Below are 15884 nucleotides of genomic sequence, written 5' to 3' on the forward strand. Positions count from 1 at the left end.
GTTAACAGGATCGATTGATGTATAACACAAGTATGTAAGATCAAAATTAACAGAGTATTTTGAGTCTCTTTTGCACTGATAAGGAAAAAAAGCAAGCAGATCACGCCGGCGTGATTGCCGACCTCAGGGGGTTAATATCACCCTAACTGTATGTCCCTGCTCCGTCAACAATTTCCTCAGCGTCCGACATTTTAGAAATCCCGACCAGCTGATGTTTTACGGCCATACATAGGCCTACTACTTTTTATTCTGGACATGGCCGTAAAACATCAGCTGGTCGGGATTTCTAAAATGTCTTGACACACATGAACAGAAGCCGCTGATAATAGACACTTTGACACGGAAGCACGTGAAATGAATCACTTTTAATCACATTTCATGTAAATGTGCTGGATGAGGCTGATAAGAGCTTGTGTTTATTGTCGATGAGACTCACACACCAGCTCAGAATGAGGAGAGAAACCAGCGAACATTTTTACTGAAGTCTATGCAAGCATATTGATCAATGCATTAGAAACGCGACTGCAAATTACTCAATGACAAAGTTCATGACTGGTAAATAGTCTGTAGGTGCATTTTGAAATGTTTTAACTAGTAATCTTCTAATGAATGTCATTTCAGTTCTACTTTGAGTATGAATTATCAAATGCATTGAAAGACAACAATATACAAGCACTGTATGAGGTTTTGCCACGAACTCAACTGACTAGCTTTTCTCCTGTATGATTTCACATGAGTCTCTTCAGACCTTACTGTACATGAATTATGAGCTTCCAGAACTTCTAGTTGAGGCTGTGTGTGACGACCTGATTGACCTCCTTTCCACTAATTGAACATAGAAATAAAAACAGTATAAATAATACAAATAAATAAAAGTTTTCTCTTAGTCTTATTAAGTGCAAACAATAAGTGCAAGTGCAACCATAATCAAAGTACTGTAGCGCACAGACTCTTAATAATTGTTGTGAAATTGCTGTTTGAAGGCGGTGAGTTCGGAAAAGGCCGGGTAGAGAGAAACGAGCGAGTGAGTTAAGCTGGTGTGATTGTGTACAGTTGTTGTGTTCCAGTTAAAAGTTCAGAAACGGAGCCTCCCTTGTCTTACGTTCTTCAGACGTTACAGTACTCTCTCAATATTCAAAGTGAAAACAGAGGCCAGAGCCACAACTACACAGTCCAGAGACAGGTTTGATATTTTGAGACAGGCTGATGTATGTATGCAGCCTAATTTGCGCACATCAGGGAGCTTGTGTTTTACTTTCACTGTGGGATTGGCGATCGCACGTACTCCGTAGCGGCAGTGCTGAGTGCGCATTCTACAAGATAAGACATTTATCAGACATTTTAGGCTCTGTTGTGCAACAAATCCTCCGCCATCATCCCGCGATCAGTGAACTGTGGTTCGTGCTGCACTGTGTGCGACTGCAACTCGTGCTGGATGAGCAGAGCAGACGTTTACAATGGTTTTTATTTAGATAAAAAACAGTGGAGGCACGTATCTATGTGTGAATGTACTATTCTGTGCTCATTTCACCCTCACGCTCCGTCATGGCGAGACCACGAGACAGCTTTTCACTCGACGAGAAATCTCGTCACATTTTAGTCTCGCGAGTTCTCGTAGCACGAGATGCAGAGGAGCCATGGATGCATTTACACTGCAATTACAATTGAATAAATAATGTTATGAGATTAATGTTTTAAAGCAACACTAAGTAGGATTTTTTACCTTTAAATAATGTTTCCAAAATCGTTTCAGTGGTTCATCAAGTCGTAACAGGGTGAAAGGCACTTATGCCACCGTTTTGCGGTCCTTTATCTGGTATATCCACGCTATGTAAGATTGCCAGATCGGGTCGCGTTTCTGTAGTTCTAATGAGCCATAAGAAAACTACAAATTTGACTTGCTTTACGGCAAGCGTTACAATTGTTGATTCCAAAGCCGGTGCTGGATAAACAGCGAAAGTGCATTTCGAACGTGCGACAGTAGGATGTGGTAGGCTAAATTATTTACGACAGCGGTAATGGACAATTCCGCTTCCAACCTGCAGGGCGACCGCAAAGGAAAAGTTCCTTGGTGTTGCTTTAAATGTAACATTTTTAATATTGAAATATGTAAAAAACAATTAACATGTACTGCGTTAGATTAAACTGAGAAGGGTCACAGCACTTGCATATTGTTGTCCTACTGTTAGTTTCACTGCTTCTATTCTCATTTGTAAGTCGTTTTGGATAAAAGCATCTGCTAAATGAATAGATGTAAATGAAATGATGGAAACAATGAAATGATGCGTTTAAATATTAAACTGAAACAGCAATTCACTGTTTTAAGAAAATGTGGAATTAAGAAATGATTATATTAACATAATGCTATTCTTCATTTAGAAATGATAAATTGATCATTAATAAAATATGAAAGTACAATTATTAAACACATTATAGATATGCTTATAAATCAAGAATAAATCATTTATAGCTGTATTTATAAAATGCTTATTAATGTCTATTAATGCTTTATAAATGATGAATTAACTGTTTAGTAATGCTTAACTAATGATTAATAGCATGCAGTTATTATAAAGTGTTACCTGTAATTTTAAAGCCCGGTACAGTAAAATCGGTTTAGAATAATTAATATTGTTAAACCACTACCTCTAGTACGAAGCCCAAATTTGAGCTTTAAAGCATCATTTACGTGGCCACGAGAAAGAGTGTTGTGAAATGAATTCAACAGTAATAATGTGTGCATGTTCTAATAATAAAATAAAAAAGCCTTGTCAAGTTCAAGGGTCCAAAAAAACATTGGTATGGTAAAAACTATTAAAAATATGGATTTCGTTAGTCCATTGCCACTAATATAAGGGTTCTGAATCCAAAAGTTGTATTTCATTAGACCATCATTACCTCTGGTATAAATTCCTTAACTTTAACGCACCCTCTATAGTGGCCGAGAAAAGGAGCATTTCCATTGTGTTGTTTACATTTTAGTTGTGTCGTGCACTACTGGGTCACCATAGTTTATACTAGGGCTGCAGCAAATAATTATTTTGATAACCAATTATTATATACAAATTTATTAAGTTGTCTTGCCAATCAATCCATTAGCATCTGCTCTGGTGAGTCTTGTTTTGTGTGAAACATGACGGGGATTAGGGATGAATGTAAACATTCCACACAAATTAAATTTTTTTCATAATTGATGTAATCGATTACGTCGACACATCATTCTTCTGAGCAGGTCTATGCAACTTAATTTACTAATTTGATTCCTCTTTGTAGGGAGGTGGTAAAACTTTTGTGGTAAAACTTGCGTACTGTTGTAAAATGGATATTACAATTAATGTGCTATGGCAAGTTCATAGGAGGAGCTAAAATATATCTACATTACTATATATCTACTATATTAATAAATACTGATTTTTCTGTAAAGCATAGCAGATTTACACAACTCCAGTGACTATATCTGTCTTTGCATTAATATACTCACACAATAATTTTACTTCATTATCTAGCTCAAATAATTAATTTAGATCATGTAAATGTGTTATTTATCTGTTGCCTTGGCTTTTGGCTTGCTTAGTTGGGGACATTTAATATTCAACAATATTATTGATCTGCCTTACTTAAGTTGGATGATGACGCAATTTTCTTCTAGAAAAAAACTTTGTTGTATTATTTTCATGTTATCACTGTGAAGCTGCTTTGATACAATCTGTATTGTAAAAAGCGCTATATAAATAAAGTTGACTTGACTAATTCAGTCCTTCCATGGCAACATATGTTTTTGCACCTCTGACTACTAATTGTACTACTTTTAAAATCCTTTTTAATTAAATCTTGTTTCCTGCTTTGTGTGTGACTCGCTGAAAAACCACTGACTGTTCAACAAGAGTTTGGATGAGATTCCTCTAAGAGACGAGACCTGATCTAACCCTAACATTTGAATACTTCGAATCATGTGTTTAGAGTGAAAAATACTGAAGATCTTTTTCTTTTTGTCCTGCAGAAGTGAATCAGCGAAGGAATATGGCGTCTGTTAAAGAGCTGCTCGTGAAGTCACTGAGGGATCTAGGAAAAGATGACCTGAAGTGCTTTCAGTGGTACTTGAAGAATCATGAGTGTATTTCAAAGTTTGAAATGCAGAACGCAGATGTCTTCAGTGGACACGATGGTGGCACGTTTAGGACCAGAAGAAGCTGTGAAGATCACAGTGAAGATCCTGAGGAAGATGAACCAGAATAATCTGGCTAAAGAGTTGGAGAACAAACACAAGGAAGGTAATGTTTAAACTTTACATTTAACTGTTTTCTTTCATTGTAAGGAGTGATTGTTTAGTACTGTGATGGATTCAGAGTGTAAAAGGAAGTCATTGTTAAACTCAAATGTTTCTCTTTGCTCAGCTGATGTGTTTGTGTAATCTGATGTTTCATCTTTCTCTCACAGCTCGGACTGAGGGCAACATGAAGGCTTCTTCCACTTGCTGATTCAAAACAGATCATATTTTGAACTCAAATTCCCCAGTGTCAACATACTATACCCCTAATGGTGGGTAAGTTGAGCCACTTCTGTGTCACTAGCTCTATTTCTGTGTCCTTATGAACATTTCCTTTATTTGTCCTGATAGAAGACAGCTGAAATATGATGTGTTGTATAATAATGCTGAAGCACAGATATTTGGCAGTGAAGAATATGTTCTCTGAGCTTCATGTCCTCTACAACAGTCTCAGCCTTCCTCCAACATCAGGACACCTGAACGAAGCTCCACAAAATCTGTCCGATTAAACATTATTCAGCTGGAGTGTCTAAATCACTTCAACAAAGAGCAGAAAAGAAGTGTCCAGTGATGCTCTTCCCATGAAAGCAGCTGAGCGTTCTGATGCTGTAGAAGCCGAATGTGAGATTCGTCACGTAGAGCTGGAATATTTCTTCTCATGTTGCTCCATCAAGTCATGGTTTAGTCTGTAGTTGCAGCACAGTTTGTGTCTCCAGGAGCTTTTGTTCTGCTTTTGTACACGTTTCTCCTCCAGCGGCTCCTGGAAAACATCCACAGCACTGCAAGTGTTTGTCAGCGCAGGTTTTTATCTATTTATTAAAATGATCATCTGTAAAGATGCCTAACTTTAAAGTCTGGACTACAGCAAAGCTTGTGCTCTTATTGCTTTGGAGAAAAGATGCTGTTCATTTCACACATTTGACCGCTGTGTTGTGATGAACACAATGATCTGTCATGAACTTCAGCATCAACTCTAGAGAAATGTGTCCAGTAGAGGAACATCTGTGACTGTTGTAGTTGAGAGAGTGTTTGGCATCATTGAGCTGATAGGAAAGAAACACACAGGACACATGAACTCTAGAGAGAGCGTAAGTCAGACGGGCCGCAGATGAAAGATCGATCAGACCGTTGAATCTCCAGACGGGCTCTTTTAAAATCAGTATTTGACATTGACAGCACATTCACAACGCCACACTGAGAGCTCAAGCCCGTCGCAGTGAGAATAGTGTGTGTGTTTATTCTGATCATTACACTGATCTGAAGACAGAGCAGAAAGACGGCTTTCTGAATGTTAATAAATGCATTGATCTCCTTCATTTGTGTAACTATGGCGACTGACAGTCTCGTTTATATAATTACACACTGTGTAGAGCTCTTATTATAGCATTGATCTTCACATTAGTTTCTGTTTTTACATTATTTTCAGCTGAATTTCAGTGTTTGGAGATTAACTCTAGACAACTAGAGTTACTGAGGAAATGTTTAGCACTTTATAGCAGGTTTTGAATGATTGATGTGAACTGATGACAGTATGAATGATCATGAATGTGACGAGAGATCAGCAGAATGAAACACACAGACGATCTCCTGATAGTGTGCTTTATTTCTCCACACACTGTCTGACACTAAATGAATTGTGCAGATCAGCGACGGTACACACACTCACAGTATCGCTGTTAAACACAGATGATCACGGTGTAATTCCAGTCTTTCAGGAGCTTCAGAGCTCAATCTGCTGCCTTCATCACCACAACATCTTCTTCTGAAATGATGGTGTTTTATCCTTTATTAGATCTCCACGAGCACAACAGCTTTATATGACACACACACACACACACACACACACCAGCCTCTGTGCCTCAGCTCACACTGAAATATCTCTATCATGAACATGACAAAGATCATATTTGTGTGTGTTTATAATCAAAGACACACAGAAGGTGTTCAGGGTCAATATGACAGACTGAAATGTGTGAAATATTTCTGATGGTAACGAATCCTCCTCAGATTAGACAGAATCATCTGGAAGGAAGACATCAGATATCAGCGAGTGTTTGTTTCAATCTCAACAAGCTTTGATTCTCAGTAGAGACTGTAGTTTCAGACTCGGCCTTATTTAGTCTTTCTTGGATTATGAGGCATTAGTGTTTTTCATTCTCTCAGTTATTAATGGTGTCTGTGCTGCTCTTTATTTCAGTGAATGGAGACAAAACCGTTAAACGTCGATCACTCAGCGCTCGCAAAGAGAGTCTGACAGGAGCTTTTCTGAGGGAAACTTTATCACTAACTCTGTGCTTTTACTTCACGACAACTGACTTTCATGACATTATAAACATATGTGAGAGTAATGCCATCATTTTTAGGTGTACGTGGATAAAAATAAGAGTAAAGCTCTGGTAATGTGTCGATTACTGAGATTTATATATTCTATATGAGCGCACACTGGACTGTCCTGTTTAACACACGAGGTCCGTATAATTGACTATGAACAAAACGATTTAATGTAAAACACTTTTCAAAAGATAATTTTTTTCCCATTCCTGGAGAGACTTGATGTGACTGATGTCTGGAGGACCAGATTCACTGATACTAAAGCTTTTACCTGGAGAAACAAGACCGCTTCTCATTCCTCTCATATAGACTTTTAGCTGATCTCTGAATCTACTGATATTCACTATATTTTAGTGGATATTCTTCACTTCTCCTGACTGACTGTAAGGCTATCTATATAAAGACTAAGCTCTATGTAAGCACTTATTAAACCATCATATTGGAAGTTAAATATCTGTCTTATATCTCATAATACCATTAAGATTAAAATTAAATATTTTCTTAACCATTATTGTAAAAAAGCTGTAATGAACACTGTTTTATTAATAATTGGGAGTTAGTTAAATGTGATATTGGTAAATTAATGAGAAACTAAGTGAGTAAAACTGAGGAAAAGGCAGTAATTAATGAAACTTAATGAAACTTCTGCTCTTATAATCACAGACCCCTGGAAATCTCTCAGATGATCAAACTGTTTGCTTCATAAATGACAAAACCAGCTTGATGATATTTACAGATGTAAAGCTGAAGACGCTTCTGTGCGATCAGATCAAGATGAACAAAACTCTGCATGATTCTTCAGGTTAGAGAAGTCTAACGCCCGTTATTATAGCATTTCTGAACTCAATGCTGATGTTTCATCACGGACGACCCCAAGACAACTAATAATTATTGCTATAATTTCTGTAAGTTGTTATATACCTCTGGGCTCCTCGTTTTGAGTCTGGATAGTGTAAATGGTTGTTTCCACGAATCATCTTAAATCAGCGAGTCTCCAGGTAATGCTGGTATTACAGCAGAGTTTTATAAGGCGTTCTCTGAACCCTTCAGTTTATTATTGTGAGAACATCTCTTCTCCTAGATTAACACAGGCGGGATTACTCTGATCATAAAACACAACAAGGATCCGCTTCTTATTGAAAACTGGTGTCCAATCTGTTACTGAACACTGATGACCAGATTCTAGCGAGTTTTGCCCAGAGATTACAGAGAGTTATGAGCTATAACCTTCCAACCTTTCAAAGATGCACCTTATTCAGTTGGAGCGTCTACTTGGTCGTTGTGAATCTACCTCGTGAAGAGCGTTTTAAGGAAGAAAATATGATTCTCGTTGGACTAATGCCTGGACCAAAAGAGCCATCACTAAACATGAATGCTTTCTTAGAGCCCTTGGTTGATGAGCTTCAGGAACTTTGGCATGGCCTGATTCTGGAAGACAGCTCTTTCTTAGACCCCCTGGTTGATGAGCTTCAGGAACTTTGGCATGGCCTGATTCTGGAAGACAGCTCTTTCTTAGGACATCAGGTTTACAGAGCAGCTCTGCTTTGTCTTTCATCAGATATCCCTGCAACTCCTAAATGTGGAGGCTTTGTTGGACATGGCATACAGAGGTAATTTAAATATTCAGACATTCTTTGCTATAATTAATACACATTGATATTGATCATTGAATCAGTAAAATCAATATGTAAATGTTTACATTGTTTATTTTTTAATGGATAGCAGTTGGTCTGTTTCATTGAATGCTCAGATATAAATATGTGTGTGTAACATATTGCATTTAACTTACATTTGCAGGATAGCACAAGTGTTTTAAGACGTTCAGCAAGAAAGAATTTGTTGAACAAATGGACTACTCAGGATTTGAGCGGTCTTCGTGGGAGCCCCGCACGTCAAAGGATCACACACACTATGCTGGATTATCCAAACGGGCAAGGACGAAGGCAGAACAGAAATGAATTGAACGCAAGTATGGAGCTAGATGGTCAGAACTTTTCCGCTTGAGTTACTATGATGCCATCAGATTTGTCTTCATAGATCCAATGCACAACCTTCTCCTTGGTACGGCAAGACATGTATTCAGATTGTGGACAGATCTAGGAATTTTAACAACAAAAAGCCTTGATGAACTTAAGCTAGAGTGGAAAACATCAAAGTACCTCACAAGGTTGGAAGAATTCCCTTACGGATTTCATCTGGCTTTACAGGATTTACAGCAGATCAGTGGAAAAACTGGACAAGCATTTACTCACTGTTTTGTCTGAAGGGGCTTATCAACAACAGACACTATGACATGTGGATTGACTTTTTTTGTGTATCTTTTTTAAACAACATTGGCCATTGCTAATGACAATTAATCTAGCATACTTTCATTAAATATATCAATTCAAACTAAAATTTAAGAGTCTATAATTAGGCTAAACTGAGCCTGATCTATTTATACCAGAGATTTTCTCAGAATGAAGTTAAAGGTTGTATCAGTGATTTCAGGCCCCAATTTTTTTTTTATCACATTCATCTAATCTTTCCTAGCGATCCACTAGCTACCCGCCCCATAAGCATACCGTCAAAAAAACGCGTCTCTGTAGGCAGCCTAGGCTCTGAGGTCTGCACACAAAAACAATTGGTTTCACCAACCACTCAAAACCAAAACAAATAGTGTTCCAACCAATCACCGACAGGGGGAGGGTGTTGTGAGGTTTTAGGCCAGCTTCTTCTTCAGCTCCGACTTCGCGTGCAGCCGTGCACGAGCACAAAACCTCACAACGCCCTCCCCCTGTCGGTGATTGGTTGGAACACTATTTGTTTTGGTTTTGAGTGGTTGGTGAAACCAACTGTTTTTGTGTGCAGATCTCAGAGCCTAGGCTGCCTACAGAGACGCGTTGTTACCTATTGAACACAGTCGCGTCCAAATGATCTGAGGGCGTGGGCGGGTATAGATATATACACTAGACGTCGCCTTGGCTACTGCAGTTCATTGGAACGAAACCGTAGCCAAGGCGACATCTAGTGTATATATCTATACCCGCCCACGCCCTCAGATCATTTGGACGCGGCTGTGTTCAATAGGTAACAACGCGTCTCTGTAGGCAGCCTAGGCTCTGATCTCACAGCAACACTTGTTGCATTACTGAATGATTCAGCATTTTGAACGAACCGGTTGAGTCAAAGATTCAATTACCCATTCATAAACTGCCTCATTCTGAATAAATCAGCCGTTTGAATGAATCGTTTGAATGAATGACTCAATGACTCGCTCATTAAGACGGTCGCCTGCCGCCTCCTACTGGCGGTTTAGTTTCATAAAGTATCATTCTTTTCAACATTCCTTATTTGTATATTCAAAAATATTTAAAATAATCCAAATTAATACAGTTATAATTTTTCAATGTTAATTATTTAATTTGATTGGTAACAGCCTAGTGTCTTATTATTTTAATTGAATATATTGATCAAATTTGAGAATTTGAAATGAAAGATGGAGCATACATTTAATAAAATTAGTGGAAAAATGCCCTTTTTAAAAGGTACAAAAAATTAGTGTTTTCAAAGTGATGTAATGAAACATTGACAATTTAAGTTTGAAGGGAGAAAAGCCTCTGTTTAGGCTATTAAGGAAATGTAATTTTGCCAAAAGAAGAACTTTTATTTTAAATAAATGTTCGTTTTAAATCAGTCTACTTCAGTGTGATATGTTACCATATTATCATGCTTAACACTGAGAATTTGAATAATTGTAATGTGATGATCAGATGCAGATATCTAAATCAAAGAATATGGGCGGTTTTGCGGGTGGATTATTTATTTTTAACAGTGGATTCGGGAGACTCAAAGTGCACCAGATTAATGAATTTATCTTTAAAATGTACAAAATTTTCTTCCGGGGTGGCATACCCCCGGACCCCCCTAGAGATACCAAGCTCCACCAACAAAAATAATGTGGGAAACACATTAGGCTATATGATGATCTACAAAAAAATACAAATTTCATTATCTTATTATTAAAATACATTATTAGGATTTTTACCACCTCCGCCTCATTTTGAGGCTGTAAAAACCCTGTTACTGTATTTTGATCACAGCCCTATTTAAAGCCTTGTTCCATGTGCCCCCTTTTATACTTTGAGCACCTGCCCCTCCAGAGGTCTCTGCACTGCCCTGGTTGCCAGGGTAACTGAGTTTGAACTATTTTAAGTTTGCTTTATGAAACCGAATCTACCAAAAAATAAGCCTGACTAACCGAAATAAGCCTGGCTTATACTCTAATCTTGGTTTATGAAACAGCCCCCAGGACACTTTATGCGAACAGGAACTGCTCACTAAAGTTTAGTTTTGGTTTGTTGTCCAGATTGTCAATATTTTGAGCTTGAAAGGAATTCTCATTGGAGAAAAGGAAATAAAGATCAGCCAATCAGCAGACGCCACTGCTCTTTTTTAAATATTCAGAATAGAATATTAGAGCAGTTTCCTTTCAGATTATACATCATGTTTATCCTGTTAATACATTCTTATAGAAATTCAATAAAGATATTAATACAAATGGTTCTTTTTTGTAAACAGCACCCAGAGACTACATTTATTTAGGCTTTGCCATCATATGGTTATTATCGAAAGATTTCTCCCAATACATTTAATCAGATTTTTGTGTGCAGTTTATAACCAAGAATATTACAATATTCATAAATCAATAAAACTGAAACCCTTCAGAAACAGAAGACATCACATTTACTAGATTATAATAATCTATTTCTCATGAATAAAACAAACACAGATAAATGTGATGTATATTGAAAAAGATGTGGAGTGTAAATTAATTACAAAAAAATAGTTCAGAAAAAAATCTATTGAAAAAAATCATAACTCAAAATTTAAGTAAGTGGAAATGGAATGAATAGAAATAAAGAATAACAGATGAAAGCAAGGCTAAGAGATTGAGGAAGTCATGATGTCACACACTCTAGTATACAGTAGGAGGCGCTAAGTTCCTTCACGACAGAACTAAACCCGCCAGAACACTAAATGAAGAAGGAGAGAGATGGGCGGAGTTTATTTGTTGTTGACCTGAGGCCTCTGCGCATGCGCAATCTGAGGAAACACCTTTGAGCAGAAACCGAAAGCAAAGAAGATCCTGAGGAAATGTAAAATTACCTTCAGAAGTTTTAAAACACACATAAATATGCCATTACGGTAAGTTCATTATTCTCTATGTGTCTGTCTGTCCGTTTGCATTTTGATTATTTCGAGAACCGTTCATCCAATCGACTTCACAAGGGAGTGCAGTGTCGCATTTGGTGCAATATAGATGGACACGCGAGACGCGACACGTTCAGAATTAATAAACTTTTAATAAACTACAGAACAGCGCGAGCGGGAAGCGGCGCACCTCACGCGGGCAGGGCTTATATGCTCCGAGAACGGACACTGCACTAGTGATATTAAGCGCATCTTCCCCATGAACAACACAAAGCAAATACACTCGCACGTAACACACACACATACAGGTCTGTTAACTTAAGCAATACTTTTAATAAGGTAGTCTGACTACTGACTAATTTTCTGATTAACAAATTACTGACACAGTTAAGGGTAGATTTAAATAAAGAAAAACGAAATATAAATAAAGAAAAACGAAATTTAAATAAAAACGAAATTAAGTTAAATTAAAAACAAGATTAATTTAGATTGTATAATAACGGGTAAAAAGTTTAATACATTTTGTTTCTATTATTCTATTTTCCACAATGTCAAAGCAGCTTAACCCAAAACACAAGCTCAGGCTCTTCTGTCCACACACACTTCTGTCCACACACACTCTGCTGTTCTGCGCTGTAGCCAGAGAATACTCCCATTGCAGGAACACTTTAGTAGGCCAAGAAGAAGCAAATATATTTATTAAGTATAACGAGGTTGGGTTCCTTCAACTGTCCATCCTATTAAAAATGGCTAGGCTATATAAGATAATTGTAAAAAAAAGAGTATTGTATTTCGTCAGATTTTATAGTGTTGAACATATTCAAGCGCGAATGAGAACCATTTCGAGAGGGATGCCAGGTGTGCAAAAAAAACAAATTTGTCAAATTTTCAAATCGAATACCAACCCACTGAACGTATATTCGTAATATTCAGGTCCAGCATATCTGATAATGTTCGACCTTTAATGTGATGCAAAATAAAACAATTGTAATAAATTTCATTGGACCCTAATAGCCCTTTTTGAGTCATATCACAAGTTGTGAGTGTTGGAAAAATGACTGTTGGTATACCTCATCCTCATTATTCAAAGACATTCACCATTATCGTCACCTACTGGTACTCACCACTACTTGTTTCAATAAACCAGTTTCTCACTCCCCAGTTAGCAATTTTGCATTTAAAAGACGTCCAATAGCCGTCCAAACACAGCCCTGACATCTAGGCTAAAACAAGGCTAATTTTGGGCTGTCAGTGAAAATTTAATAGATGTCTAAACGTAGCCCAAGAATAGACTAGACATCAATTAGACAGCAAATGAATTACTACATATAATAGACAACAAAATACAACTTAATGATTCTGTTTACTCAAATATAACACACATACATGACAATCCATCCAAAAAAAAAAAAAACTCTTTTATTAAGAACAATATAAAAATTAACAACTTAAGATAATAACAAATGAAAAAATATACAATTATGACACTTATTAATTATACAATTATGAAAATAAAATATTATAAATACAATAAAAATATATAAAGATTATAATAAAAAATATTGGAAATTAACTTAAGAAAATGAAAATATAAAGAATGACAAAATATTTTCAACAACAAGTATAGCTAGGTATAAGTTACGTAACTGTAAAGTTTGGGTTATTTATTCTATTAACTCTCAACAGTGAATAAATTATTATTGGTTTTATTCTATATAGAATACCTCAATACCTTTTATTAATTGGAAAAATGATTAATTTCTTACACTGCACTGTAACATTTACTATTTAGTTTTATTTGTTTTTGTTTAAGTATTTTAAAGTGTTTTTAATTGTTTTCTTATATTGTATTTTTATATTGCCTTGCTGTTGAAATGTGCTATACAAATAAACTTGCCAAGTTAAAAAGACCTATTTTCATATCATAATGATCTAAAGAAAAGAGTAAAAGATATTTGTGGCTTTCATAACACATTATAATAGGTTGCACATGTTTCATGTTTACCCCTTTGAATTCAGATAATTCGAGTTTAAGGGCACATGGAAATGGGTTACAGTTCACTTTACACTGTTACCCACTAAAATGTCACGATTCCAACAACAACAAATAATTTAGATTAAAAAAAAAATGAGCACTTCAAAACGAAAACACAGATACTTACAAGACAAAAGTAGGAATGTCTTTTACCTGTTCTCTTCGGCTGATAGATAAGTGAATGCAATGCTCCGTCTCGTTTATGTTTCAAAATGGTGGAAATATTTATCGCGCGATCGCGAGAACAGTGATCTCTAACCAAGTCTCACGTTGCCAGTAGTCATGTCTCAGTAGGGCGGTTGCCATCTTGCGGTTGAGAAATGTAATTGCATTTTTATTTTATTTAAAATGAAAGACATTCAAATAATATCGTAGATTGTGTATGAATGTTATGTGTGACAGCAAACATGAAGCTGTGTGGGCGAAAAACATGTAAACAATTTAAACTATTTTGGCTATACTAATCGCTGGTCTAAATCAGGGCTATTGCCAAGCCGTTAAACGTTGACCATAGCCAGCCGGTCTGACTACGAGCTAAATCGTGGCTACTAGGGGTGTAACGATATTCAAACCGAACCGAAAAAACACTATACACCCCCCACTATACGTTAGGGCTGGGCGATATGCCGGCCAAGCCCCGGCTCAATGGACCTCATGCCTTATGTGTACACAACGAATACAACGTTATAGCCTAACCACCATTAACACCCTATAATAGCAAGCTCCGTATTTTGTTACTTTCGATAATAAGCAAGGTGTAATCTTTCAAATTCTGTCTATTTGATCACGAAATTCAAACAATAAATGCCGTTTTGGCGCTCTTTGATGTGGCGTGACAGATCACTGTACTAGCTCCTCATTTAAAGCGGCAGAGTGGAGCGCGAGTAAACGCGATTCTCTTCCTCAGTTACAGAATAAACATGAATGGACACCTGAAGGTATGTTAAAAGATACATTATACTTACTGAAAGGCATCATAACTTGTGTAATCAATCGATCAGTGTTTCAGCAGCGGAAAGACGCCAATATAATGTCTTAGTTTGTCACATAGCCTTATATTTACCTCAGGCAAGTCATTCAGTGCCCACAGATTGTTGGTTCCTAAATGAACTCTTGCACTAAATAAATGCACTATATTAGCCTATATAATATATTTTACTTAACATGTTAATGATTGATATCTTGATTATTTAATGTAGCCTATGTTTTAAATATCTGTCATGAAAATGACAGCAACTGTGTAAATATTTATATTTCAATAACAAATTAGAGTGGAAAACATAAGTTAATGAGAAAACTGCCTTATCCCTCTGGGGTCTAAGCTGTTTTTGGGGTCCTTGAGATGTTCTGACATGCCCTGACATTTGTGCTTTTTTCAGTTATTTATAAACATGATAATGGCAAAGGTGTAAATTCACTCTATATAGCACAAACAGGGCTACCATAATATGCGAGCAACATGTATGTAGATGTTTGTATTTTTAAGAGAATAATGTTTATGCGTGGTTATTGAAAAAAATAAAAATGAAAGTTGCTGAAATAAGACCACAAAACTCATACTAAATATGTGTCCACAAGACTTTTGACTAATGGATGTTGTCGCTTCGAGTTCTGGCTTCAAAATTATGTGAAAATAGTCTTGCTTTATCGTTCACATAAAACAATACATTGATTTAAATTGTGTAAGACAGGTTTTGCTTGGAAAGCCAATATACGAGGGGGGCATGAACGAGGAGTGGTTTACACCTGAGAATACAATGTCCCACCCACTCTGCATAATGAGCCATTCATTCAGGTGTGACACTGACTGAGCCAAGAATGAATGCAAGGACAAAATATATATTTAGAAGAAGACTTATATTGACCATTTAAGATTTTGCTTACATCTATCTTGTAAATATGTTTTGCTATTTTATTAAAAAAGGTTACAATTACAACAATAATTACAATTTCAGCAATATTTCAAGTGTACTCCTACTTTGTAAAAAAATGATTATAGGCTTATTATCATATGTATTCATTAGTTTGAATATAGCCAACATTGGAACAGCTAACATC

At 36.5% G+C, this 15884-nt stretch overlaps 1 protein-coding gene across 1 annotated transcript in view; it reads left to right on the forward strand.

Moving 5' to 3' along the window:
• Positions 1-11685: 11685 nt before the first annotated feature.
• The window catches only part of LOC307154412 (uncharacterized protein), a 31281-nt gene continuing 27082 nt past the window's right edge, over positions 11686-15884 (forward strand). Inside the window, exon 1 of the mRNA XM_079864327.1 lies at positions 11686-11785. The gene's annotated coding sequence lies outside the window, so the exon portion shown is untranslated. The remainder of the gene's footprint in view (positions 11786-15884) is intronic.

This window comes from Squalius cephalus, assembly GCF_949319135.1.
Source record: "Squalius cephalus genome assembly, chromosome: 2".
Taxonomy (NCBI): domain Eukaryota; kingdom Metazoa; phylum Chordata; class Actinopteri; order Cypriniformes; family Leuciscidae; genus Squalius; species Squalius cephalus.